This window comes from Phalangium opilio, unplaced genomic scaffold (genome assembly GCF_054372755.1).
Source record: "Phalangium opilio isolate 3A_F unplaced genomic scaffold, DU_Popi_V2 ptg000360l_1, whole genome shotgun sequence".
NCBI lineage: Eukaryota > Metazoa > Arthropoda > Arachnida > Opiliones > Phalangiidae > Phalangium > Phalangium opilio.
The window spans coordinates 3,304,400-3,327,680 of NW_028324230.1; the positions used below are offsets into that span (position 1 = coordinate 3,304,400).

Below are 23,281 nucleotides of genomic sequence, written 5' to 3' on the forward strand. Positions count from 1 at the left end.
CTTATGTTTCCTCTTTTAAATTCCATCAGATATGAAAAAAGCAAACATATCTTCTTTTTGTTATTGTTTTATAAAGATGAAGGTTAATTAAATTCAAATTATTAATTAGCACTCTTGGCAACGGCCATATCACGCTCAAAACACCGGTTCTCGTCCGATCACCGAAGTTAAGAAGCATCGAGCGCAGTCAGTTCTTGGGAGGGAGACCACTTAGGAACACTGCGTGCCGTTGGTTTTTTCACTTTTTTTTCCTCTTTTAAATTCCAATAGATATGAAAAAAGCAAACTTATTTTCTATTTGTTATTGTTTTAAAAAGATGAAGGTTAATTTGTCTCACTTAATTTAAATTCGAATTATTAACTAGCACTCTCAGCAACGGCCATATCACGCTGAAAACACCGGTTCTAGTCCTATCACCGAAGTTAAGCACCGTCGAGCGCAGTCAGTACTTGGGAGGGAGACCACTTAGGAACACTGCGTGCCGTTGGTTTTTTCACTTTTTTTTCCTCTTTTAAATTCCAATAGATATGAAAAAAGCAAACTTATTTTCTATTTGTTATTGTTTTAAAAAGATGAAGGTTAATTTGTCTCACTTAATTTAAATTCGAATTATTATCTAGCACTCTCGGCAACGGCCATATCACGCTGAGAACACCGGTTCTCGTCCGATCGCCGACGTTAGCAGCGTCGAGCGCAGTCAGTACTTGGGAATGCTGCGTGCCGTTGGCTTTTTCACTTTTGTTTCCTCTTTTAAATTCCACCCGATATGAAAAAAGCAAACATATCTTCTTTTTGTTATTGTTTTATAAAGATGAAGGTTAATTTGTCTCACTTAATTTAAATTCGAATTTTTAACTAGCACTCTCGGCAACGGCCATATCACGCTGAGAACACCGGTTCTCGTCCGATCGCCGACGTTAACAGCGTCGAGCGCAGTCAGTACTTGGGAATACTGCGTGCCGTTGGTTTTTCACTTTTGTTTCCTCTTTTAAATTCCACCCGATTTGAAAAAAGCACACATATCTTCATTTTGTTATTGTTTTAAAAAGATGAAAGTTAATTAAATTCAAATTTTTAACTAGCACTCTCGGCAACGGCCATATCACGCTGAATACAACGGTTCTCGTCCGATAACCGAAGTTAAGCAGCGTCGAGCGCATACAGTACTTGGGAATACTGCGTGCCATTGGCTTTTTCACTTTTGTTTCCTCTTTCAAATTCCACCAAATATGAAAAAAGCAAACATATCTTCTTTTTGTTATTGTTTTATAAAGATGAAAGTTAATTAAATTAAAATTATTAACTAGCACTCTTGGCAACGGCCATATCACGCTGAATACACCGGTTCTCGTCCGATAACCGAAGTTAAGCAGCGTCGAGCGCAGTCACTACTTGGGAGGGAGACCACTTAGGAACACTGCGTGCCGTTGGCTTTTTCACTTTTTTTTCCTCTTTTAAATTTTAATAGATATGAAACAAGTTGTGAAAACCAAAATATTACCTCTCCGAGTCAAGAGGTCTACTACTACAAACTTATTTACCTAGATATGGAATTATTTCACTTTTTTGAAGTAAAAATTTACGAAATATTGAAGCAGTATTCCAAACGTAGCGAATGTACAGTAAAGCAGACGACATTTCACATCGAATAAGGATAAATCTTGGTTACATGGAAATCAGTTAATGGGGAAAAGAACAGGAAATGAAGTCTACGCTTCAGGTGTTTACCCTATATTCTGATAGCGACATTCACAACTGGTTTGCAGTGTAAACACTATCGTCTCGTCTCACCTCAACAATATTCTTAGTTTGCCAACATGAATTTTAACGTTAAATAACACCAAAGCTAAATTGTAGCTAGACGCACCAGTTTACCATAAGCCCTTTTACTAATCTAATTGCCACCATGATCTTTTCTTCTATTATAAAATCTTAACCTGGTTATTTAATAGTGTATTTAACTTTTACTTTGAACCGTTAATGTCTCATCATTTCAGACACGAAAATCAAAGCCAAAAGTTTACTTCACCTCAGGCCTCAATTATTTACTTTTTGTTTCACTAAGACTATTGCGAATAACGCTTGTTATACCCGCCGGAGTCTAGGTCTTAGTTTTCTTCATGAAATCACTAAACCAAGGATTATTCTATATACAGATGTAGTATAGCTTAAGTAATATATTAACAGCCATTTCAAATAACAATATTAAAAAAAATCTTTGGAATATCAAAATGAAACAGAGTTTTAAAGCCACAAAAGTACTAAATGCATCATAATAACGAAAAATACTTCCACATATTCACTTTATATTATGGAAAAAGGGAATATTAAGGTTCTGTACGATTTCTTAACACATCAACACAAGGCTAACTGCTAACGCGACGCACTAGTGTAACAATGGACGGACACACACAGACAAAAACATAAGCTGCTTTTTAACTCTTTCCGTATTAATTTTGAGTTGAGAAACAAGATTATCTTAAATATTAAAATAAATATAATTAGTATTAAATATTTTCTTCGTCAGTTGTTTGCCTTATTGAGCGTTACATCGTTTTGATAAAGAACAATTAAACATTCTTCAGAGACCTGACTAATATTGGCGTTTGAAATGAAGCATACGCCGGTTGCTTCGCCTTGCTCAAATAGGTAGTATATAAGGGTGTCGAACTACACTTCAAAGCAAGAACAACCGCAATTGCGAAAACCTTTGGTGGACAACTCACTCTAGGGAGGCTAGACGTTTCTCGTAACCCTAGCTGATCGCCGCGAATGTCTTAAACTAAACGATGACGATGGAGTTCGAAGCCAATGTGACAGATTGGTGTCTATGTGGAATAGACGGAAGACCAGTAGATGGTGGTGTTTAGAAGCCAGTATGCACAGACTGGTGTCCAAGTGGGATAGACAAAGACCAGAAAATGGTGGTGATTAGAAGCCAGTATATACAGACTGGTGTCCATGTGGGATGAACGAAGACAAAAAGATGGTGGTGATTAGAAGCCATTAAGTACAGACTGGTGTCCGTGTGGTATGGACAAAGACCAGAAGATGGTGGTGTGGGAACTCATGTAGAGGAGCCATTTCCGTGACTGTGAAAGCAGTGCGGAAATGGCGAACACGTTTGCTCCGATTTGGAAACTGCGAACGCGGTCACGTGGGTGTAACAACAGACACACACACACACACACAGACACACAGACACACACGATCGTTACAGAACCTCTCCGTGACATACGTCACTCGGAGAGGTAAAAAGAAAAAATGTTTTTTTTGTTATTGTTTTAAAATGATGAAGGTTAATTTGTCTCACTTAAATTCGAATTATTAACTAGCACTCTCGGCAACGGCCATATCACGCTGAATACACTGGTTCTCGTCCGATAACCGAAGTTAAGCAGCGTCGAGCGCATACAGAACTTGGGAATACTGCGTGCCGTTGGCTTTTTCACTTTTGTTTCCTCTTTCAAATTCCACCAAATATGAAAAAAGCAAACATATCTTCTTTTTGTTATTGTTTTATAAAGATGAAAGTTAATTAAATTAAAATTATTAACTAGCACTCTCGGCAACGACCATATCACGCTGAATACACCGGTTCTCGTCCGTTCACCGAAGTTAAGCAGCGTCGAGCGCAGTCAGTACTTGGGAGGGAGACCACTTAGGAACACTGCGCGCCGTTGGCTTTTTCACTTTTTTTCCTCTTTTAAATTCCAATAGATATGAAAAAAGCAAACATATTTTCTTTTTGTTATTGATTTAAAAAGATGAAGGTTAATTTGTCTCACTTAATTTAAATTCGAATTATTAACTAGCACTCTCGGCTTCGGCCATATCACGCTGAAAACACCGGTTCTCGTCCGACCGCCGACGTTAGCAGCGTCGAGCGCAGTCAGTACTTGGGAATACTGCGTGCAACGGCCATATCACGCTGAAAACACCGGTTCTCGTCCGATCACCGAAGTTAAGCAGCGTCGAGAGCATACAGTACTTGGGAATACTGCGTGCCGTTGGCTTTTTCACTTTTGTTTCCTCTTTTAAATTTCAAAAGATATGAAAAAAGCAAACGTATCTTCTTTTTGTTATTGTTTTATAAAGATGAAGGTTAATTAAATTCAAATTATTAACTAGCACTCTCGGCAACGGCCATATCACGCTGAATACACCGGTTCTCGTCCGATAACCGAAGTTAAGCAGCGTCGAGCGCAGTCAGTACTTGGAAGGGCGACCACTTAGGAACACTGCGTGCCGTTAGCTTTTTCATTTTTTTTTTCCTCTTTTAAATTCCAATAGATATGAAAAAGCAAACATATTTTCTTTTTGTTATTGTTTTAAAAAGATGAAGGTTAATTTGTCTCAGTTAATTTAAATTCGAATTATTATCTAGCACTCTCGGCAACGGCCATATCACGCTGAGAACACCGGTTCTCGTCTGACCGCCGACGTTAGCAGCGTCGAGCGCAGTCAGTACTTGGGAATACTGCGTGCAACGGCCATATCACGCTGAAAACACCGGTTCTCGTCCGATCACCGAAGTTAAGCAGCGTCGAGAGCATACAGTACTTGGGAATACTGCGTGCCGTTGGCTTTTTCACTTTTGTTTCCTCTTTCAAATTCCACCAGATATGAAAAAAGCAAACATATCTTCTTTTTGTTATTGTTTTATAAAGATGAAAGTTAATTTAATTCAAATTATTAACTAGCACTCTCGGCAAAGCCCATAACACGCTGAATACACCGGTTCTCGTCCGATTACCGAAGTTAAGCAGCGTCGAGCGCAGTCAGTACTTGGGAGGGAGACCAGTTAGGAAAACTGCGTGCCGTTGGCTTTTTCGTTTTTTTTTCCTCTTTTAAATTTTAATAGATATGAAAAAAGCAAACATGTTTTTTTTGTTATTGTTTTAAAAAGATGAAGGTCAAATTGTCTCACTTAATTTAAATTCGAATTATTATCTAGCACTCTAGGCAACGGCCATATCACGCTGAAAACACCGGTTCTCGTCCGATCACCGAAGTTAAGCAGCGTCGAGCGCATACAGTACTTGGGAATACTGCGTGCCGTTGGCTTTTTCACTTTTGTTTCCTCTTTTAAATTCCACCAGATATGAAAAAAGCAAACGTATCTTCATTTTGTTATTGTTTTATAAAGATGAAAGTTAATTAAATTCAAATTATTAACTAGCACTCTCGGCAACGGCCATATCACGCTGAATACAACGGTTCTCGTCCGATAACCGAAGTTAAGCAGCGTCGAGAGCAGTCACTACTTGGGAGGGAGACCACTTAGGAACACTGCGTGCCGTTGGCTTTTTCACTTTTTTTTCCTCATTTAAATTCCAATAGATTTGAAAAAAGCAAACTTATTTTCTTTTTGTTATTGTTTTAAAAAGATGATGGTTAATTTGTCTCACTTAATTTAAATTCGAATTATTACCTAGCACTCTCGGCAACGGCCATATCACGCTGAATACACCGGTTCTCGTCCGATAACCGAAGTTAAGCAGCGTCGAGCGCAGTCAGTACTTGGGAGGGAGACCACTTAGGAACACTGCGTGCCGTTGGCTTTTTCACTTTTTTTCCTCTTTTAAATTTTAATAGATATGAAATAAATTTTAATAGATATGAAATAATAGGTATGAAATAAATTTTAATAGATATGAAACAAGTTGGGAAAACCAAAATATTACCTCTCCGAGTCAAGAGGTCTACTACTACAAACTTATTTACCTAGATATGGAATTATTTCACTTTTTTGAAGTAAAAATTTACGAAATATTGAAGCAGTATTCCAAACGTAGCGAATGTACAGTAAAGCAGACGACATTTCACATCGAATAAGGATAAATCTTGGTTACATGGAAATCAGTTAATGGGGAAAAGATCAGGAAATGAATTCTACGCTTCAGTTGTTTACCCTATATTCTGATAGCTACATTCACAACTGGTTTGCAGTGTAAACACTATCGTCTCGTCTCACCTCAACAATATTCTTAGTTTGCCAACATGAATGTTAACGTTAAATAACACCAAAGCTAAATTGTAGCTAGACGCACTAATAGTCAATGCGCACCATAAAGAGAATAATAAGTCTGTAGCTACTACCAGTTTACCATAAGCCCTTTTACTAATCTAATTGCCACCATGATCTTTTCTTCTATTATAAAATCTTAACCTGATTAATTAATAGTGTATTTAACTTTTACTCTGAACCGTTAATGTCTCTTCATTTCAGACACGAAAATCAAAGCCAAAAGTTTACTTCACCTCAGGCCTCAATTATTTACTCTTTGTTTCACTAAGACTATTGCGAATAACGCTTGTTATACCCGCCGGAGTCTAGGTCTTAGTTTTCTTCATGAAAACACTAAACCAAGGATTATTCTATATACAGATGTAGTATAGCTTAAGTAATATATTAACAGCCATTTCAAATAACAATATTAAAAAAAATCTTTGGAATATCAAAATGAAACAGAGTTTTAAAGCCACAAAAGTACTAAATGCATCATAATTACGAAAAATACTTCCACATATTCACTTTATATTATGGAAAAAGGGAATATTAAGGTTCTGTATGATTTCTTAACACATCAACACAAGGCTAACTGCTAACGCGACGCACTAGTGTAACAATGGACGGACACACACAGACAAAAACATAAGCTGCTTTTCAACTCTTTCCGTATTAATTTTGAGTTGAGAAACAAGATTATCTTTTTGAAAATGTTATTAAAAATAAAGGTACATTTTTATTTATTGATCAATCGAGATGAAATCACTTTTAATGAGTATTTTATAGGTAAATAAGCTGAATTCGGTCAAAAATTTGTCCAGTAAAAAATTCATTAAAAAATGTACCGAAAAAATCGCATGTTTTTTTTCTTCAAGATACAAAATCCGTGACAACGATTTCTTATTGGAAATTGAATTTTAACAGTTTTTTGGATGAATATCGTTATATTTGCTTGAATTAAAGCAAAAAGTACAAAAATAATGGTTTCAGTGGTTATATTTTAAAATAGTGAAAAAATTCTCAAAATGTGCTTCTCTGGCCGAGAAACGTCGATTTTGAAAATAAAGGTACATTTTTATTTATTGATCAATCGAGATGAAATCACTTTTAATGAGTATTTTATAGGTAAATAAGCTGAATTCGGTCAAAAATTTGTCCAGAAAAAAATTCATTAAAAAGTGTACCGAAAAAATCGCATGTTTTCTGGTCTTCGTCCATTCCACTTGGACACCAGTCTGTACATACTGGCTTCTAATCACCACCATCTTCTGGTCTTTGTCCATCCCACTTGGACACCAGTCTGTGGATACTGGCTTCTAAACACCACCATCTACTGGTCTTCCGTCTATTCCACATAGACACCAATCTGTCTCATTGGCTTCGAACTCCATCGTCATCGTTTAGTTTAAGACATTCGCGGCGATCAGCTAGGGTTACGAGAAACGTCTAGCCTCCCTAGAGTGGGTTGTCCACCAAAGGTTTTCGCAATTGCGGTTGTTCTTGCTTTGAAGTGTAGTTCGACACCCTTATATACTACCTATTTGAGCAAGGCGAAGCAACCGGCGTATGCTTCATTTCAAACGCCAATATTAGTCAGGTCTCTGAAGAATGTTTAATTGTTCTTTATCAAAACGATGTAACGCTCAATAAGGCAAACAACTGACGAAGAAAATACTTAATACTAATTATATTTATTTTAATATTTAAGATAATCTTGTTTCTCAATAGAAGAAAAGATCATGGTGGCAATTAGATTAGTAAAAGGGCTTATGGTAAACTGGTAGTAGCTACAGACTTATTAATCTCTTTATGGTGCGCATTGACTATTAGTGCGTCTAGCTACAATTTAGCTTTGGTGTTATTTAACGTTAACATTCATGTTGGCAAACTAAGAATATTGTTGAGGTGAGACGAGACGATAGTGTTTACACTGCAAACCAGTTGTGAATGTAGCTATCAGAATATAGGGTAAACAACTGAAGCGTAGAATTCATTTCCTGATCTTTTCCCCATTAACTGATTTCCATGTAACCAAGATTTATCCTTATTCGATGTGAAATGTCGTCTGCTTTACTGTACATTCGCTACGTTTGGAATACTGCTTCAATATTTCGTAAATTTTTACTTCAAAAAAGTGAAATAATTCCATATCTAGGTAAATAAGTTTGTAGTAGTAGACCTCTTGACTCGGAGAGGTAATATTTTGGTTTTCCCAACTTGTTTCATATCTATTAAAATTTATTTCATATCTATTATTTCATATCTATTAAAATTTATTTCATATCTATTAAAATTTATTTCATATCTATTAAAATTTAAAAGAGGAAAAAAAGTGAAAAAGCCAACGGCACGCAGTGTTCCTAAGTGGTCTCCCTCCCAAGTACTGACTGCGCTCGACGCTGCTTAGCTTCGGTTATCGGACGAGAACCGGTGTATTCAGCGTGATATGGCCGTTGCCGAGAGTGCTAATTAATAATTCGAATTTAAATTAAGTGAGACAATTTGACCTTCATCTTTTTAAAAAAATAACAAAAAAAAAACATGTTTGCTTTTTTCATATCTATTAAAATTTAAAAGAGGAAAAAAAAACGAAAAAGCCAACGGCACGCAGTTTTCCTAACTGGTCTCCCTCCCAAGTACTGACTGCGCTCGACGCTGCTTAACTTCGGTAATCGGACGAGAACCGGTGTATTCAGCGTGTTATTGGCTTTGCCGAGAGTGCTAGTTAATAATTTGAATTAAATTAACTTTCATCTTTATAAAACAATAACAAAAAGAAGATATGTTTGCTTTTTTCATATCTGGTGGAATTTGAAAGAGGAAACAAAAGTGAAAAAGCCAACGGCACGCAGTATTCCCAAGTACTGTATGCTCTCGACGCTGCTTAACTTCGGTGATCGGACGAGAACCGGTGTTTTCAGCGTGATATGGCCGTTGCACGCAGTATTCCCAAGTACTGACTGCGCTCGACGCTGCTAACGTCGGCGGTCGGACGAGAACCGGTGTTCTCAGCGTGATATGGCCGTTGCCGAGAGTGCTAGATAATAATTCGAATTTAAATTAACTGAGACAAATTAACCTTCATCTTTTTAAAACAATAACAAAAAGAAAATATGTTTGCTTTTTCATATCTATTGGAATTTAAAAGAGGAAAAAAAAAATGAAAAAGCTAACGGCACGCAGTGTTCCTAAGTGGTCGCCCTTCCAAGTACTGACTGCGCTCGACGCTGCTTAACTTCGGGTATCGAACGAGAACCGGTGTTTTCAGCGTGATATGGCCGTTGCACGCAGTATTCCCAAGTACTGACTGCGCTCGACGCTGCTAACGTCGGCGGTCGGACGAGAACCGGTGTTCTCAGCGTGATATGGCCGTTGCCGAGAGTGCTAGATAATAATTCGAATTTAAATAAAGTGAGACAAATTAACCTTCATCTTTTTAAAACAATAACAAATAGAAAATAAGTTTGCTTTTTTCATATCTATTGGAATTTAAAAGAGGAAAAAAAAGTGAAAAAACCAACGGCACGCAGTGTTCCTAAGTGGTCTCCCTCCCAAGTACTGACTGCGCTCGACGGTGCTTAACTTCGGTGATAGGACTAGAACCGGTGTTTTCAGCGTGATATGGCCGTTGCTGAGAGTGCTAGTTAATAATTCGAATTTAAATTAAGTGAGACAAATTAACCTTCATCTTTTTAAAACAATAACAAATAGAAAATAAGTTTGCTTTTTTCATATGTATTGGAATTTAAAAGAGGAAAAAAAAGTGAAAAAACCAACGGCACGCAGTGTTCCTAAGTGGTCTCCCTCCCAAGAACTGACTGCGCTAGATGCTTCTTAACTTCGGTGATCGGACGAGAACCGGTTTTTTGAGCGTTATATGGCCGTTGCCAAGAGTGCTAATTAATAATTTGAATTTAATTAACCTTCATCTTTATAAAACAATAACAAAAAGAAGATATGTTTGCTTTTTTCATATCTGATGGAATTTAAAAGAGGAAACATAAGTGAAAAAGCCAACGGCACGCAGAGTTTCCAAGTACTGACTTCGCTCGACGCTGCTCAACTTCGGTGATCGGACGTGAACCGGTGTTTTCAGCGTATTAAGGCCGTTGCCGAGAGTGCTATTTAATAATTTGAATTTAATTAACCTTCATCTTTATAAAACAATAACAAAAAGAAGATATGTTTGGTTTTTTCATATCTGGTGGAATTTAAAAGAGGAAACAAAAGTGAAAAAGCCAACGGCACGCAGAGTTTCCAAGTACTGACTGCGCTCGACGCTGCTTAACTTCGGTGATCGGACGAGAACCGGTGTATTCAGCGTGATATGGCCGTTGCCGAGAGCGCTATTTAATAATTTGAATTTAATTAACTTTCATCTTTACAAAACAATATAAAAAAGAAGATATGTTTGCTTTTTTCATATCTGGTGGAATTTAAAAGAGGAAATAAAAGTGAAAAAGCCAACGGCACGCAGAGTTTCCAAGTACTGACTGCGCTTGACGCTGCTTATATTCGGTGATCGGACGAGAACCGGTGTTTTCAGCGTGATATGGTCGTTGCCGAGAGTGCTAGATAATAATTCGAATTTAAATTAAGTGAGACAAATTAATCTTCATCTTTTTAAAACAATAACAAAAAGAAAATAAGTTTGCTTTTTTCATATCTGGTGGAATATAAAAGAGGAAATAAAAGTGAAAAAGCCAACGGCACGCAGAGTTTCCAAGTACTGACTGCGCTCGACGCTGCTTAACTTCGGTGATCGGACGTGAACCGGTGTTTTCAGCTCGATATGGCCGTTGCCGAGAGTGCTATTTAATAATTTGAAATTAATTAATTTTCATCTTTATAAAACAATAACAAAAAGAAGATATGTTTGCTTTTTTCATATCTGGTGGAATTTAAAAGAGGAAACAAAAGTGAAAAAGCCAACGGCACGCTGTGTTCCCAAGTACTGACTGCGCTCGACGCTGCTTAACTTCGGTAGTCGGACGAGAACCGGTGTTTTCAGCGTGATATGGCCGTTGCCGAGAGTGCTAGATAATAATTCGAATTTAAATTAAGTGAGACAAAATAACCTTCATCTTTTTAAAACAATAACAAAAAGAAAATAAGTTTGCTTTTTTCATATCTGGTGGAATTTAAAAGAGGAAACAAAAGTGAAAAAGCCAACGGCACGCAGAGTTTCCAAGTACTGACTGCGCTCGACGCTGCTTAACTTCGGTGATCGGACGAGAACCGGTGTTTTCAGCGTGATATGGCCGTTGCCGAGAGTGCTAGATAATAATTCGAATTTAAATTAAGTGAGACAAATTAACCTTCATCTTTTAAAACAATAACTAAAAGAAAATAAGTTTGCTTTTTTCATATCTATTGGAATTTAAAAGAGGAAAAAAAATTGAAAAAGCCAACGGCACGCAGAGTTTCCAAGTACTGACTGCGTTCGACGCTGCTTAACTTCGGTGATCGGACGAGAACCGGTGTTTTCAGCGTGATATGGCCGTAGCCGAGAGTGCTAGTTAATAATTCGAATTTAAATTAAGTGAGACAAATTAACCTTCATCTTTTTAAAACAATAACAAAAAGAAAATATGTTTGCTTTTTTCATATCTATTGGAATTTAAAAGAGGAAAAAAAGTGAAAAAGCCAACGGCACGCAGTGTTCCTAAGTGGTCTCCCTCCCAAGAACTGACTGCGCTCGACGCTGCTTAACTTCGGTGATCGGACGTGAACCGGTGTTTTCAGCGTGATATGGCCGTTGCCGAGAGTGCTATTTAATAATTTGAATTTAATTAACCTTCATCTTTATAAAACAATAACAAAAAGAAGATATGTTTGCTTTTTTCATATCTGGTGGAATTTAAAAGAGGAAACAAAAGTGAAAAAGCCAACGGCACGCAGAGTTTCCAAGTACTGACTGCGTTCGACGCTGCTTAACTTCGGTGATCGGACGAGAACCGGTGTTTTCAGCGTGATATGGCCGTTGCCGAGAGTGCTAGATAATAATTCGAATTTAAATTAAGTGAGACAAATTAACCTTCATCTTTTTAAAACAATAACAAAAAGAAAATAAGTTTGCTTTTTTCATATCTATTGGAATTTAAAAGAGGAAAAAAAAGTGAAAAAGCCAACGGCACGCAGTGTTCCTAAGTGGTCTCCCTCCCAAGTACTGACTGCGCTCGACGCTGCTTAACTTCGGTGATCGGACGAGAACCGGTGTATTCAGCGTGATATGGCTGTTGCCGAAAGTGCTAGTTAATAATTTGAATTTAATTAACTTTCATCTTTATAAAACAATATAAAAAAGAAGATGTTTGCTTTTTTCATATCTGGTGGAATTTAAAAGAGGAAATAAAAGTGAAAAAGCCAACGGCACGCAGAGTTTCCAAGTACTGACTGCGCTCGACGTTGCTTAACTTCGGTGATCGGACGAGAACCGGTGTTTTCAGCGTGATATGGCCGTAGCCGAGAGTGCTAGTTAATAATTCGAATTTAAATTAAGTGAGACAAATTAACCTTCATCTTTTTAAATCAATAACAAAAAGAAAAAATGTTTGCTTTTTTCATATCTATTGGAATTTAAAAGAGGAAATAAAAGTAAAAAAGCCAACGGCACGCAGAGTTTCCAAGTACTGACTGCGCTTGACGCTGCTTATATTCGGTGATCGGACGAGAACCGGTGTTTTCAGCGTGATATGGCCGTTGCCGAGAGTGCTAGATAATAATTCGAATTTAAATTAAGTGAGACAAATTAATCTTCATCTTTTTAAAACAATAACAAAAAGAAAATAAGTTTGCTTTTTTCATATCTGGTGGAATTTAAAAGAGGAAATAAAACTGAAAAAGCCAACGGCACGCAGAGTTTCCAAGTACTGACTGCGCTCGACGCTGCTTAACTTCGGTGATCGGACGAGAACCGGTGTTTTCAGCGTGATATGGCCGTAGCCGAGAGTGCTAGTTAATAATTCGAATTTAAATTAAGTGAGACAAATTAACCTTCATCTTTTTAAAACAATAACAAAAAGAAAATATGTTTGCTCTTTTCATATCTATTGGAATTTAAAAGAGGAAAAAAAGTGAAAAAGCCAACGGCACGCAGTGTTCCTAAGTGGTCTCCCTCCCAAGAACTGACTGCGCTCGACGCTGCTTAACTTCGGTGATCGGACGTGAACCGGTGTTTTCAGCGTGATATGGCCGTTGCCGAGAGTGCTATTTAATAATTTGAATTTAATTAACCTTCATCTTTATAAAACAATAACAAAGAGAAGATATGTTTGCTTTTTTCATATCTGGTGGAATTTAAAAGAGGAAACAAAAGTGAAAAAGCCAACGGCACGCAGAGTTTCCAAGTACTGACTGCGTTCGACGCTGCTTAACTTCGGTGATCGGACGAGAACCGGTGTTTTCAGCGTGATATGGCCGTTGCCGAGAGTGCTAGATAATAATTCGAATTTAAATTAAGTGAGACAAATTAACCTTCATCTTTTTAAAACAATAACAAAAAGAAAATAAGTTTGCTTTTTTCATATCTATTGGATTTTAAAAGAGGAAAAAAAGTGAAAAAGCCAACGGCACGCAGTGTTCCTAAGTGGTCTCCCTCCCAAGTACTGACTGCGCTCGACGCTGCTTAACTTCGGTGATCGGACGAGAACCGGTGTATTCAGCGTGATATGGCTGTTGCCGAAAGTGCTAGTTAATAATTTGAATTTAATTAACTTTCATCTTTATAAAACAATATAAAAAAGAAGATATGTTTGCTTTTTTCATATCTGGTGGAATTTAAAAGAGGAAATAAAAGTGAAAAAGCCAACGGCACGCAGAGTTTCCAAGTACTGACTGCGCTCGACGCTGCTTAACTTCGGTGATCGGACGAGAACCGGTGTTTTCAGCGTGATATGGCCGTTGCCGAGAGTGCTAGATAATAATTCGAATTTAAATTAAGTGAGACAAATTAACCTTCATATTTTTAAAACAATAAAAAAAAGAAAATATGTTTGCTTTTTTCATATCTGGTGGAATTTAAAAGAGGAAATAAAAGTGAAAAAGCCAACGGCACGCAGAGTTTCCAAGTACTGACTGCGCTCGACGCTGCTTAACTTCGGTGATCGGACGAGAACCGGTGTTTTCAGCGTGATATGGCCGTTGCCGAGAGTGCTACTTAATAATTCGAATTTAAATTAAGTGAGATAAATTAACCTTCATCTTTTTAAAACAATAATAAAAAGAAAATAAGTTTGCTTTTTTCATATCTATTGGAATTTAAAAGAGGAAAAAAAGTGAAAAAGCCAACGGCACGCAGTGTTCCTAAGTGGTCTCCCTCCCATGTAATAACTGCGCTCGACGCTGCTTAACTTCGGTGATCGGACGAGAACCGGTGTATTCAGCGTGATATGGCCGTTGCCGAGAGTGCTATTTAATAATTTGAATTTAATTAACTTTCATCTTAACAAAACAATATAAAAAAGAAGATATGTTTGCTTTTTTCATATCTGGTGGAATTTAAAAGGGGAAACAAAAGTGAAAAAGCCAACGGCACGCAGAGTTTCCAAGTACTGACTGCGCTTGAAGCTGCTTATATTCGGTGATCGGACGAGAACCGGTGTTTTCAGCGTGATATGGCCGTTGCCGAGAGTGCTAGATAATAATTCGAATTTAAATTAAGTGAGACAAATTAATCTTCATCTTTTTAAAACAATAACAAAAAGAAAATAAGTTTGCTTTTTTCATATCTGGTGGAATTTAAAAGAGGAAACAAAAGTGAAAAAGCCAACGGCACGCAGAGTTTCCAAGTACTGACTGCGCTAGACGCTGCTTAACTTCGGTGATCGGACGAGAACCGGTGTTTTCAGCGTGATATGGCCGTTGCCGAGAGTGCTATTTAATAATTTGAATTTAATTAACCTTCATCTTTATAAAACAATAACAAAATGAAAATAAGTTTGCTTTTTTTCATATCTGGTGGAATTTAAAAGAGGAAATAAAAGTGAAAAAGCCAACGGCACGCAGAGTTTCCAAGTACTGACTGCGCTCGACGCTGCTTAACTTCGGTGATCGGACGAGAACCGGTGTTTTCAGCGTGATATGGCCGTTGCCGAGAGTGCTAGATAATAATTCGAATTTAAATTAAGTGAGACAAATTAACCTTCATCTTTTTAAAACAATAACAAAAAGAAAATATGTTTGCTTTTTTCATATCTATTTTAATTTAAAAGAGGAAAAAAAAGTGAAAAAGCCAACGGCACGCAGTGTTCCTAAGTGGCCTCCCTCCCAAGTACTGACAGCGCTCGACGCTGCTTAACTTCGGTGATCAGACGTGAACCGATGTTTTCAGCGTGATATGGCCGTTGCCGAGAGTGCTATTTAATAATTTGAATTTAATTAATCTTCATCTTTATAAAACAATAACAAAAAGAAGATATGTTTGCTTTTTTCATATCTGGTGGAATTTGAAAGAGGAAACAAAAGTGAAAAAGCCAACGGCACGCAGAGTTTCCAAGTACTGACTGCGCTCGACGCTGCTTAACTTCGGTGATCGGACGAGAACCGGTGTTATCAGCGTGATATGGCCGTTGCCGAGAGTGCTAGATAATAATTCGAATTTAAATTAAGTGAGACAAATTAACCTTCATCTTTTTAAAACAATAACAAAAAGAAAATATGTTTGCTTTTTTCATATCTATTTTAATTTAAAAGAGGAAAAAAAAGTGAAAAAGCCAACGGCACTCAGTGTTCCTAAGTAGTCTCCCTCCCAAGTACTGACTGCGCTCGACGCTGCTTAACTTCGGTGATCGGACGTGAACCGGTGTTTTCAGCGTGATATGGCCGTTGCCGAGAGTGCTATTTAATAATTTGAATTTAATAATTCTTCATCTTTATAAAACAATAACAAAAAGAAGATATGTTTGCTTTTTTCATATCTGGTGGAATTTAAAAGAGGAAACAAAAGTGAAAAAGCCAACGGCACGCAGAGTTTCCAAGTACTGACTGCGCTAGACGCTGCTTAACTTCGGTGATCGGACGAGAACCGGTGTTTTCAGCGTGATATGGCCGTAGCCGAGAGTGCTAGATAATAATTCGAATTTAAACTAAGTGAGACAAATTAACCTTCATCTTTTTAAAACAATAACAAAAAGAAAATAAGTTTGCTTTTTTCATATCTATTGGAATTTAAAAGAGGAAAAAAAAAGTGAAAAAGCCAACGGCACGCAGAGTTTCCAAGTACTGACTGCGCTTGACGCTGCTTATATTCGGTGATCGGACGAGAACCGGTGTTTTCAGCGTGATATGGCCGTTGCCGAGAGTGCTAGATAATAATTCGAGTTTAAATTAAGTGAGATAAATTAACCTTCATCTTTTTAAAACAATAACAAAAAGAAAATAAGTTTGCTTTTTTCATATCTATTGGAATTTAAAAGAGGAAAAAAAGTGAAAAAGCCAACGGCACGCAGTGTTCCTAAGCGGTCTCCCTCCCAAGTACTGAATGCGCTCGACGCTGCTTATTTTACGTGATCGGACGAGAACCGGTGTATTCAGCGTGATATAGCCGTTGCCGAGAGTTCTAGATAATAATTTGAATTTAATTAACCTTCATCTTTATAAAACAATAACAAAAAGAAGATATGTTTGCTTTTTTCATATCTGGTGGAATTTAAAAGAGGAAACAAAAGTGAAAAAGCCAACGGCACGCAGAGTTTCCAAGTACTGACTGCGCTTGACGCTGCTTAACTTCGGTGATCGGACGAGAACCGGTGTTTTCAGCGTGATATGGCCGTTGCCGAGAGTGCTAGATAATAATTCGAATTTAAATTAAGTGAGACAAATTAACTTTCATCTTTTTAAAACAATAAAAAAAAGAAAATATGTTTGCTTTTTTCATATCTGGTGGAATTTAAAAGAGGAAACAAAAGTCAAAAAGCCAACGGCACGCAGAGTTTCCAAGTACTGACTGCGCTCGACGCTGCTTAACTTCGGTGATCGGACGAGAACCGGTGTTTTCAGCGTGATATGGCCGTTGCCGAGAGTGCTAGATAATAATTCGAGTTTAAATTAAGTGAGATAAATTAACCTTCATCTTTTTAAAACAATAACAAAAAGAAAATAAGTTTGCTTTTTTCATATCTATTGGAATTTAAAAGAGGAAAAAAAGTGAAAAAGCCAACGGCACGCAGTGTTCCTAAGTGGTCTCCCTCCCATGTACTATCTGCGCTCGATGCTGCTTAACTTCGGTGATCGGACGAGAACCGGTGTATTCAGCGTGATATGGCCGTTGCCGAGAGTGCTATTTAATAATTTGAATTTAATTAACTTTCATCTTTACAAAACAATATAAAAAAGAAGATATGTTTGCTTTTTTCATATCTGGTGGAATTTAAAAGAGGAAATAAAAGTGAAAAAGCCAACGGCACGCAGAGTTTCCAAGTACTGACTGCGCTTGACGCTGCTTATATTCGGTGATCGGACGAGAACCGGTGTTTTCAGCGTGATATGGCCGTTGCCGAGAGTGCTAGATAATAATTCGAATTTAAATTAAGTGAGACAAATTAATCTTCATCTTTTTAAAACAATAACAAAAAGAAAATAAGTTTGCTTTTTTCATATCTGGTGGAATTTAAAAGAGGAAATAAAAGTGAAAAAGCCAACGGCACGCAGAGTTTCCAAGTACTGACTGCGCTCGACGCTGCTTAACTTCGGTGATCGGACGTGAACCGGTGTTTTCAGCTCGATATGGCCGTTGCCGAGAGTGCTATTTAATAATTTGAAATTAATTAATTTTCATCTTTATAAAACAATAACAAAAAGAAGATATGTTTGCTTTTCTCATATCTGGTGGAATTTAAAAGAGGAAACAAAAGTGAAAAAGCGAACGGCACGCAGAGTTTCCAAGTACTGACTGCGCTCGACGCTGCTTAACTTCGGTGATCGGACGAGAACCGGTGTTTTCAGCGTGATATGGCCGTTGCCGAGAGTGCTAGATAATAATTCGAATTTAAATTAAGTGAGACAAATTAACTTTCATCTTTTTAAAACAATAAAAAAAAGAAAATATGTTTGCTTTTTTCATATCTGGTGGAATTTAAAAGAGGAAACAAAAGTGAAAAAGCCAACGGCACGCAGAGTTTCCAAGTACTGACTGCGCTCGACGCTGCTTAACTTCGGTGATCGGACGAGAACCGGTGTTTTCAGCGTGATATGGCCGTTGCCGAGAGTGCTAGATAATAATTCGAATTTAAAATAAGTGAGATAAATTAACCTTCATCTTTTTAAAACAATAACAAAAAGAAAATAAGTTTGCTTTTTTCATATCTATTGGAATTTAAAAGAGGAAAAAAAGTGAAAAAGCCAACGGCACGCAGTGTTCCTAAGTGGTCTCCCTCCCATGTACTAACTGCGCTCGATGCTGCTTAACTTCGGTGATCGGACGAGAACCGGTGTATTCAGCGTGATATGGCCGTTGCCGAGAGTGCTATTTAATAATTTGAATTTAATTAACTTTCATCTTTACAAAACAATATAAAAAAGAAGATATGTTTGCTTTTTTCATATCTGGTGGAATTTAAAAGAGGAAATAAAAGTGAAAAAGCCAACGGCACGCAGAGTTTCCAAGTACTGACTGCGCTTGACGCTGCTTATATTCGGTGATCGGACGAGAACCGGTGTTTTCAGCGTGATATGGCCGTTGCCGAGAGTGCTAGATAATAATTCGAATTTAAATTAAGTGAGACAAATTAATCTTCATCTTTTTAAAACAATAACAAAAAGAAAATAAGTTTGCTTTTTTCATATCTGGTGGAATTTAAAAGAGGAAATAAAAGTGAAAAAGCCAACGGCACGCAGAGTTTCCAAGTACTGACTGCGCTCGACGCTGCTTAACTTCGGTAGTCGGACGAGAACCGGTGTTTTCAGCGTGATATGGCCGTTGCCGAGAGTGCTAGATAATAATTCGAATTTAAATTAAGTGAGACAAATTAACCTTCATCTTTTTAAAACAATAACAAAAAGAAAATAAGTTTGCTTTTTTCATATCTGGTGGAATTTAAAAGAGGAAACAAAAGTGAAAAAGCCAACGGCACGCAGAGTTTCCAAGTACTGACTGCGCTCGACGCTGCTTAACTTCGGTGATCGGACGAGAACCGGTGTTTTCAGCGTGATATGGCCGTTGCCGAGAGTGCTAGATAATAATTCGAGTTTAAATTAAGTGAGATAAATTAACCTTCATCTTTTTAAAACAATAACAAAAAGAAAATAAGTTTGCTTTTTTCATATCTATTGGAATTTAAAAGAGGAAAAAAAGTGAAAAAGCCAACGGCACGCAGTGTTCCTAAGTGGTCTCCCTCCCATGTACTATCTGCGCTCGATGCTGCTTAACTTCGGTGATCGGACGAGAACCGGTGTATTCAGCGTGATATGGCCGTTGCCGAGAGTGCTATTTAATAATTTGAATTTAATTAACTTTCATCTTTACAAAACAATATAAAAAAGAAGATATGTTTGCTTTTTTCATATCTGGTGGAATTTAAAAGAGGAAATAAAAGTGAAAAAGCCAACGGCACGCAGAGTTTCCAAGTACTGACTGCGCTTGACGCTGCTTATATTCGGTGATCGGACGAGAACCGGTGTTTTCAGCGTGATATGGCCGTTGCCGAGAGTGCTAGATAATAATTCGAATTTAAATTAAGTGAGACAAATTAATCTTCATCTTTTTAAAACAATAACAAAAAGAAAATAAGTTTGCTTTTTTCATATCTGGTGGAATTTAAAAGAGGAAATAAAAGTGAAAAAGCCAACGGCACGCAGAGTTTCCAAGTACTGACTGCGCTCGACGCTGCTTAACTTCGGTGATCGGACGTGAACCGGTGTTTTCAGCTCGATATGGCCGTTGCCGAGAGTGCTATTTAATAATTTGAAATTAATTAATTTTCATCTTTATAAAACAATAACAAAAAGAAGATATGTTTGCTTTTCTCATATCTGGTGGAATTTAAAAGAGGAAACAAAAGTGAAAAAGCGAACGGCACGCAGAGTTTCCAAGTACTGACTGCGCTCGACGCTGCTTAACTTCGGTGATCGGACGAGAACCGGTGTTTTCAGCGTGATATGGCCGTTGCCGAGAGTGCTAGATAATAATTCGAATTTAAATTAAGTGAGACAAATTAACTTTCATCTTTTTAAAACAATAAAAAAAAGAAAATATGTTTGCTTTTTTCATATCTGGTGGAATTTAAAAGAGGAAACAAAAGTGAAAAAGCCAACGGCACGCAGAGTTTCCAAGTACTGACTGCGCTCGACGCTGCTTAACTTCGGTGATCGGACGAGAACCGGTGTTTTCAGCGTGATATGGCCGTTGCCGAGAGTGCTAGATAATAATTCGAATTTAAATTAAGTGAGATAAATTAACCTTCATCTTTTTAAAACAATAACAAAAAGAAAATAAGTTTGCTTTTTTCATATCTATTGGAATTTAAAAGAGGAAAAAAAGTGAAAAAGCCAACGGCACGCAGTGTTCCTAAGTGGTCTCCCTCCCATGTACTAACTGCGCTCGATGCTGCTTAACTTCGGTGATCGGACGAGAACCGGTGTATTCAGCGTGATATGGCCGTTGCCGAGAGTGCTATTTAATAATTTGAATTTAATTAACTTTCATCTTTACAAAACAATATAAAAAAGAAGATATGTTTGCTTTTTTCATATCTGGTGGAATTTAAAAGAGGAAATAAAAGTGAAAAAGCCAACGGCACGCAGAGTTTCCAAGTACTGACTGCGCTTGACGCTGCTTATATTCGGTGATCGGACGAGAACCGGTGTTTTCAGCGTGATATGGCCGTTGCCGAGAGTGCTAGATAATAATTCGAATTTAAATTAAGTGAGACAAATTAATCTTCATCTTTTTAAAACAATAACAAAAAGAAAATAAGTTTGCTTTTTTCATATCTGGTGGAATTTAAAAGAGGAAATAAAAGTGAAAAAGCCAACGGCACGCAGAGTTTCCAAGTACTGACTGCGCTCGACGCTGCTTAACTTCGGTAGTCGGACGAGAACCGGTGTTTTCAGCGTGATATGGCCGTTGCCGAGAGTGCTAGATAATAATTCGAATTTAAATTAAGTGAGACAAATTAACCTTCATCTTTTTAAAACAATAACAAAAAGAAAATAAGTTTGCTTTTTTCATATCTGGTGGAATTTAAAAGAGGAAACAAAAGTGAAAAAGCCAACGGCACGCAGAGTTTCCAAGTACTGACTGCGCTCGACGCTGCTTAACTTCAGTGATCGGACGAGAACCGGTGTTTTCAGCGTGATATGGCCGTTGCCGAGAGTGCTAGATAATAATTCGAATTTAAATTAAGTGAGACAAATTAACCTTCATCTTTTAAAACAATAACTAAAAGAAAATAAGTTTGCTTTTTTCATATCTATTGGAATTTAAAAGAGGAAAAAAAATTGAAAAAGCCAACGGCACGCAGAGTTTCCAAGTACTGACTGCGTTCGACGCTGCTTAACTTCGGTGATCGGACGAGAACCGGTGTTTTCAGCGTGATATGGCCGTAGCCGAGAGTGCTAGTTAATAATTCGAATTTAAATTAAGTGAGACAAATTAACCTTCATCTTTTTAAAACAATAACAAAAAGAAAATATGTTTGCTTTTTTCATATCTATTGGAATTTAAAAGAGGAAAAAAAGTGAAAAAGCCAACGGCACGCAGTGTTCCTAAGTGGTCTCCCTCCCAAGAACTGACTGCGCTCGACGCTGCTTAACTTCGGTGATCGGACGTGAACCGGTGTTTTCAGCGTGATATGGCCGTTGCCGAGAGTGCTATTTAATAATTTGAATTTAATTAACCTTCATCTTTATAAAACAATAACAAAAAGAAGATATGTTTGCTTTTTTCATATCTGGTGGAATTTAAAAGAGGAAACAAAAGTGAAAAAGCCAACGGCACGCAGAGTTTCCAAGTACTGACTGCGTTCGACGCTGCTTAACTTCGGTGATCGGACGAGAACCGGTGTTTTCAGCGTGATATGGCCGTTGCCGAGAGTGCTAGATAATAATTCGAATTTAAATTAAGTGAGACAAATTAACCTTCATCTTTTTAAAACAATAACAAAAAGAAAATATGTTTGCTTTTTTCATATCTATTGGAATTTAAAAGAGGAAAAAAAGTGAAAAAGCCAACGGCACGCAGTGTTCCTAAGTGGTCTCCCTCCCAAGAACTGACTGCGCTCGACGCTGCTTAACTTCGGTGATCGGACGTGAACCGGTGTTTTCAGCGTGATATGGCCGTTGCCGAGAGTGCTATTTAATAATTTGAATTTAATTAACCTTCATCTTTATAAAACAATAACAAAAAGAAGATATGTTTGCTTTTTTCATATCTGGTGGAATTTAAAAGAGGAAACAAAAGTGAAAAAGCCAACGGCACGCAGAGTTTCCAAGTACTGACTGCGTTCGACGCTGCTTAACTTCGGTGATCGGACGAGAACCGGTGTTTTCAGCGTGATATGGCCGTTGCCGAGAGTGCTAGATAATAATTCGAATTTAAATTAAGTGAGACAAATTAACCTTCATCTTTTTAAAACAATAACAAAAAGAAAATATGTTTGCTTTTTTCATATCTATTGGAATTTAAAAGAGGAAAAAAAGTGAAAAAGCCAACGGCACGCAGTGTTCCTAAGTGGTCTCCCTCCCAAGAACTGACTGCGCTCGACGCTGCTTAACTTCGGTGATCGGACGTGAACCGGTGTTTTCAGCGTGATATGGCCGTTGCCGAGAGTGCTATTTAATAATTTGAATTTAATTAACCTTCATCTTTATAAAACAATAACAAAAAGAAGATATGTTTGCTTTTTTCATATCTGGTGGAATTTAAAAGAGGAAACAAAAGTGAAAAAGCCAACGGCACGCAGAGTTTCCAAGTACTGACTGCGTTCGACGCTGCTTAACTTCGGTGATCGGACGAGAACCGGTGTTTTCAGCGTGATATGGCCGTTGCCGAGAGTGCTAGATAATAATTCGAATTTAAATTAAGTGAGACAAATTAACCTTCATCTTTTTAAAACAATAACAAAAAGAAAATAAGTTTGCTTTTTTCATATCTATTGGAATTTAAAAGAGGAAAAAAAAGTGAAAAAGCCAACGGCACGCAGTGTTCCTAAGTGGTCTCCCTCCCAAGTACTGACTGCGCTCGACGCTGCTTAACTTCGGTGATCGGACGAGAACCGGTGTATTCAGCGTGATATGGCCGTTGCCGAAAGTGCTAGTTAATAATTTGAATT

The 23,281-nt window shown here is 37.5% G+C and overlaps 6 non-coding genes and 54 pseudogenes across 6 annotated transcripts; 9 read left to right on the forward strand and 51 right to left on the reverse strand.

Moving 5' to 3' along the window:
• Window positions 1-116: 116 nt before the first annotated feature.
• On the forward strand, window positions 117-235 carry LOC149600964 (5S ribosomal RNA; annotated as a pseudogene).
• A 137-nt stretch (window positions 236-372) lies between these two features.
• Window positions 373-491, forward strand: LOC149600965 (5S ribosomal RNA; annotated as a pseudogene).
• An 824-nt stretch (window positions 492-1,315) lies between these two features.
• On the forward strand, window positions 1,316-1,434 carry LOC149600966 (5S ribosomal RNA; annotated as a pseudogene).
• A 2,134-nt stretch (window positions 1,435-3,568) lies between these two features.
• On the forward strand, window positions 3,569-3,687 carry LOC149600967 (5S ribosomal RNA; annotated as a pseudogene).
• Window positions 3,688-4,139: 452 nt separating this feature from the next.
• LOC149600968 (5S ribosomal RNA) lies at window positions 4,140-4,258 on the forward strand (annotated as a pseudogene).
• Window positions 4,259-4,711: 453 nt separating this feature from the next.
• LOC149600969 (5S ribosomal RNA) lies at window positions 4,712-4,830 on the forward strand (annotated as a pseudogene).
• Window positions 4,831-4,965: 135 nt separating this feature from the next.
• Window positions 4,966-5,068, forward strand: LOC149600970 (5S ribosomal RNA; annotated as a pseudogene).
• Window positions 5,069-5,190: 122 nt separating this feature from the next.
• Window positions 5,191-5,309, forward strand: LOC149600971 (5S ribosomal RNA; annotated as a pseudogene).
• A 137-nt stretch (window positions 5,310-5,446) lies between these two features.
• Window positions 5,447-5,565, forward strand: LOC149600972 (5S ribosomal RNA; annotated as a pseudogene).
• A 2,788-nt stretch (window positions 5,566-8,353) lies between these two features.
• On the reverse strand, window positions 8,354-8,472 carry LOC149600973 (5S ribosomal RNA; annotated as a pseudogene).
• A 137-nt stretch (window positions 8,473-8,609) lies between these two features.
• LOC149600974 (5S ribosomal RNA) lies at window positions 8,610-8,728 on the reverse strand (annotated as a pseudogene).
• Window positions 8,729-9,181: 453 nt separating this feature from the next.
• LOC149600975 (5S ribosomal RNA) lies at window positions 9,182-9,299 on the reverse strand (annotated as a pseudogene).
• A 229-nt stretch (window positions 9,300-9,528) lies between these two features.
• Window positions 9,529-9,647, reverse strand: LOC149600976 (5S ribosomal RNA; annotated as a pseudogene).
• Window positions 9,648-9,784: 137 nt separating this feature from the next.
• LOC149600977 (5S ribosomal RNA) lies at window positions 9,785-9,903 on the reverse strand (annotated as a pseudogene).
• Window positions 9,904-10,250: 347 nt separating this feature from the next.
• LOC149600978 (5S ribosomal RNA) lies at window positions 10,251-10,353 on the reverse strand (annotated as a pseudogene).
• Window positions 10,354-10,715: 362 nt separating this feature from the next.
• LOC149600979 (5S ribosomal RNA) lies at window positions 10,716-10,818 on the reverse strand (annotated as a pseudogene).
• Window positions 10,819-10,940: 122 nt separating this feature from the next.
• Window positions 10,941-11,043, reverse strand: LOC149600980 (5S ribosomal RNA; annotated as a pseudogene).
• A 137-nt stretch (window positions 11,044-11,180) lies between these two features.
• On the reverse strand, window positions 11,181-11,283 carry LOC149600981 (5S ribosomal RNA; annotated as a pseudogene).
• Window positions 11,284-11,419: 136 nt separating this feature from the next.
• Window positions 11,420-11,522, reverse strand: LOC149600982 (5S ribosomal RNA; annotated as a pseudogene).
• Window positions 11,523-11,658: 136 nt separating this feature from the next.
• Window positions 11,659-11,777, reverse strand: LOC149600983 (5S ribosomal RNA). The gene has a single exon (XR_016378774.1). It is a non-coding gene; the product is annotated as a 5S ribosomal RNA (ribosomal RNA).
• Window positions 11,778-11,899: 122 nt separating this feature from the next.
• Window positions 11,900-12,002, reverse strand: LOC149600984 (5S ribosomal RNA; annotated as a pseudogene).
• Window positions 12,003-12,139: 137 nt separating this feature from the next.
• On the reverse strand, window positions 12,140-12,258 carry LOC149600985 (5S ribosomal RNA; annotated as a pseudogene).
• A 120-nt stretch (window positions 12,259-12,378) lies between these two features.
• Window positions 12,379-12,481, reverse strand: LOC149600986 (5S ribosomal RNA; annotated as a pseudogene).
• A 377-nt stretch (window positions 12,482-12,858) lies between these two features.
• LOC149600987 (5S ribosomal RNA) lies at window positions 12,859-12,961 on the reverse strand (annotated as a pseudogene).
• A 136-nt stretch (window positions 12,962-13,097) lies between these two features.
• Window positions 13,098-13,216, reverse strand: LOC149600988 (5S ribosomal RNA). The gene has a single exon (XR_016378775.1). It is a non-coding gene; the product is annotated as a 5S ribosomal RNA (ribosomal RNA).
• Window positions 13,217-13,338: 122 nt separating this feature from the next.
• Window positions 13,339-13,441, reverse strand: LOC149600989 (5S ribosomal RNA; annotated as a pseudogene).
• Window positions 13,442-13,577: 136 nt separating this feature from the next.
• LOC149600990 (5S ribosomal RNA) lies at window positions 13,578-13,696 on the reverse strand (annotated as a pseudogene).
• A 122-nt stretch (window positions 13,697-13,818) lies between these two features.
• Window positions 13,819-13,921, reverse strand: LOC149600991 (5S ribosomal RNA; annotated as a pseudogene).
• A 137-nt stretch (window positions 13,922-14,058) lies between these two features.
• LOC149600992 (5S ribosomal RNA) lies at window positions 14,059-14,161 on the reverse strand (annotated as a pseudogene).
• A 136-nt stretch (window positions 14,162-14,297) lies between these two features.
• Window positions 14,298-14,416, reverse strand: LOC149600993 (5S ribosomal RNA; annotated as a pseudogene).
• Window positions 14,417-14,778: 362 nt separating this feature from the next.
• LOC149600994 (5S ribosomal RNA) lies at window positions 14,779-14,881 on the reverse strand (annotated as a pseudogene).
• A 123-nt stretch (window positions 14,882-15,004) lies between these two features.
• Window positions 15,005-15,107, reverse strand: LOC149600995 (5S ribosomal RNA; annotated as a pseudogene).
• Window positions 15,108-15,244: 137 nt separating this feature from the next.
• LOC149600996 (5S ribosomal RNA) lies at window positions 15,245-15,363 on the reverse strand (annotated as a pseudogene).
• Window positions 15,364-15,485: 122 nt separating this feature from the next.
• On the reverse strand, window positions 15,486-15,588 carry LOC149600997 (5S ribosomal RNA; annotated as a pseudogene).
• Window positions 15,589-15,725: 137 nt separating this feature from the next.
• On the reverse strand, window positions 15,726-15,844 carry LOC149600998 (5S ribosomal RNA; annotated as a pseudogene).
• A 602-nt stretch (window positions 15,845-16,446) lies between these two features.
• Window positions 16,447-16,565, reverse strand: LOC149600999 (5S ribosomal RNA; annotated as a pseudogene).
• Window positions 16,566-16,687: 122 nt separating this feature from the next.
• Window positions 16,688-16,790, reverse strand: LOC149601000 (5S ribosomal RNA; annotated as a pseudogene).
• Window positions 16,791-16,927: 137 nt separating this feature from the next.
• On the reverse strand, window positions 16,928-17,030 carry LOC149601001 (5S ribosomal RNA; annotated as a pseudogene).
• A 136-nt stretch (window positions 17,031-17,166) lies between these two features.
• Window positions 17,167-17,285, reverse strand: LOC149601002 (5S ribosomal RNA; annotated as a pseudogene).
• Window positions 17,286-17,647: 362 nt separating this feature from the next.
• LOC149601003 (5S ribosomal RNA) lies at window positions 17,648-17,750 on the reverse strand (annotated as a pseudogene).
• A 122-nt stretch (window positions 17,751-17,872) lies between these two features.
• Window positions 17,873-17,975, reverse strand: LOC149601004 (5S ribosomal RNA; annotated as a pseudogene).
• Window positions 17,976-18,112: 137 nt separating this feature from the next.
• LOC149601005 (5S ribosomal RNA) lies at window positions 18,113-18,215 on the reverse strand (annotated as a pseudogene).
• Window positions 18,216-18,351: 136 nt separating this feature from the next.
• Window positions 18,352-18,470, reverse strand: LOC149601006 (5S ribosomal RNA; annotated as a pseudogene).
• Window positions 18,471-18,832: 362 nt separating this feature from the next.
• LOC149601007 (5S ribosomal RNA) lies at window positions 18,833-18,935 on the reverse strand (annotated as a pseudogene).
• A 137-nt stretch (window positions 18,936-19,072) lies between these two features.
• LOC149601008 (5S ribosomal RNA) lies at window positions 19,073-19,175 on the reverse strand (annotated as a pseudogene).
• A 136-nt stretch (window positions 19,176-19,311) lies between these two features.
• On the reverse strand, window positions 19,312-19,430 carry LOC149601009 (5S ribosomal RNA; annotated as a pseudogene).
• Window positions 19,431-19,792: 362 nt separating this feature from the next.
• Window positions 19,793-19,895, reverse strand: LOC149601010 (5S ribosomal RNA; annotated as a pseudogene).
• Window positions 19,896-20,017: 122 nt separating this feature from the next.
• LOC149601011 (5S ribosomal RNA) lies at window positions 20,018-20,120 on the reverse strand (annotated as a pseudogene).
• Window positions 20,121-20,257: 137 nt separating this feature from the next.
• LOC149601012 (5S ribosomal RNA) lies at window positions 20,258-20,360 on the reverse strand (annotated as a pseudogene).
• A 136-nt stretch (window positions 20,361-20,496) lies between these two features.
• Window positions 20,497-20,615, reverse strand: LOC149601013 (5S ribosomal RNA; annotated as a pseudogene).
• A 362-nt stretch (window positions 20,616-20,977) lies between these two features.
• LOC149601014 (5S ribosomal RNA) lies at window positions 20,978-21,080 on the reverse strand (annotated as a pseudogene).
• A 137-nt stretch (window positions 21,081-21,217) lies between these two features.
• LOC149601015 (5S ribosomal RNA) lies at window positions 21,218-21,320 on the reverse strand (annotated as a pseudogene).
• A 136-nt stretch (window positions 21,321-21,456) lies between these two features.
• LOC149601016 (5S ribosomal RNA) lies at window positions 21,457-21,559 on the reverse strand (annotated as a pseudogene).
• A 136-nt stretch (window positions 21,560-21,695) lies between these two features.
• LOC149601017 (5S ribosomal RNA) lies at window positions 21,696-21,814 on the reverse strand. The gene has a single exon (XR_016378776.1). It is a non-coding gene; the product is annotated as a 5S ribosomal RNA (ribosomal RNA).
• Window positions 21,815-21,936: 122 nt separating this feature from the next.
• On the reverse strand, window positions 21,937-22,039 carry LOC149601018 (5S ribosomal RNA; annotated as a pseudogene).
• A 136-nt stretch (window positions 22,040-22,175) lies between these two features.
• Window positions 22,176-22,294, reverse strand: LOC149601019 (5S ribosomal RNA). The gene has a single exon (XR_016378777.1). It is a non-coding gene; the product is annotated as a 5S ribosomal RNA (ribosomal RNA).
• Window positions 22,295-22,416: 122 nt separating this feature from the next.
• LOC149601020 (5S ribosomal RNA) lies at window positions 22,417-22,519 on the reverse strand (annotated as a pseudogene).
• A 136-nt stretch (window positions 22,520-22,655) lies between these two features.
• Window positions 22,656-22,774, reverse strand: LOC149601021 (5S ribosomal RNA). Its single transcript, XR_016378778.1, has one exon. It is a non-coding gene; the product is annotated as a 5S ribosomal RNA (ribosomal RNA).
• Window positions 22,775-22,896: 122 nt separating this feature from the next.
• LOC149601022 (5S ribosomal RNA) lies at window positions 22,897-22,999 on the reverse strand (annotated as a pseudogene).
• Window positions 23,000-23,136: 137 nt separating this feature from the next.
• LOC149601023 (5S ribosomal RNA) lies at window positions 23,137-23,255 on the reverse strand. Its single transcript, XR_016379065.1, has one exon. It is a non-coding gene; the product is annotated as a 5S ribosomal RNA (ribosomal RNA).
• Window positions 23,256-23,281: the final 26 nt, after the last annotated feature.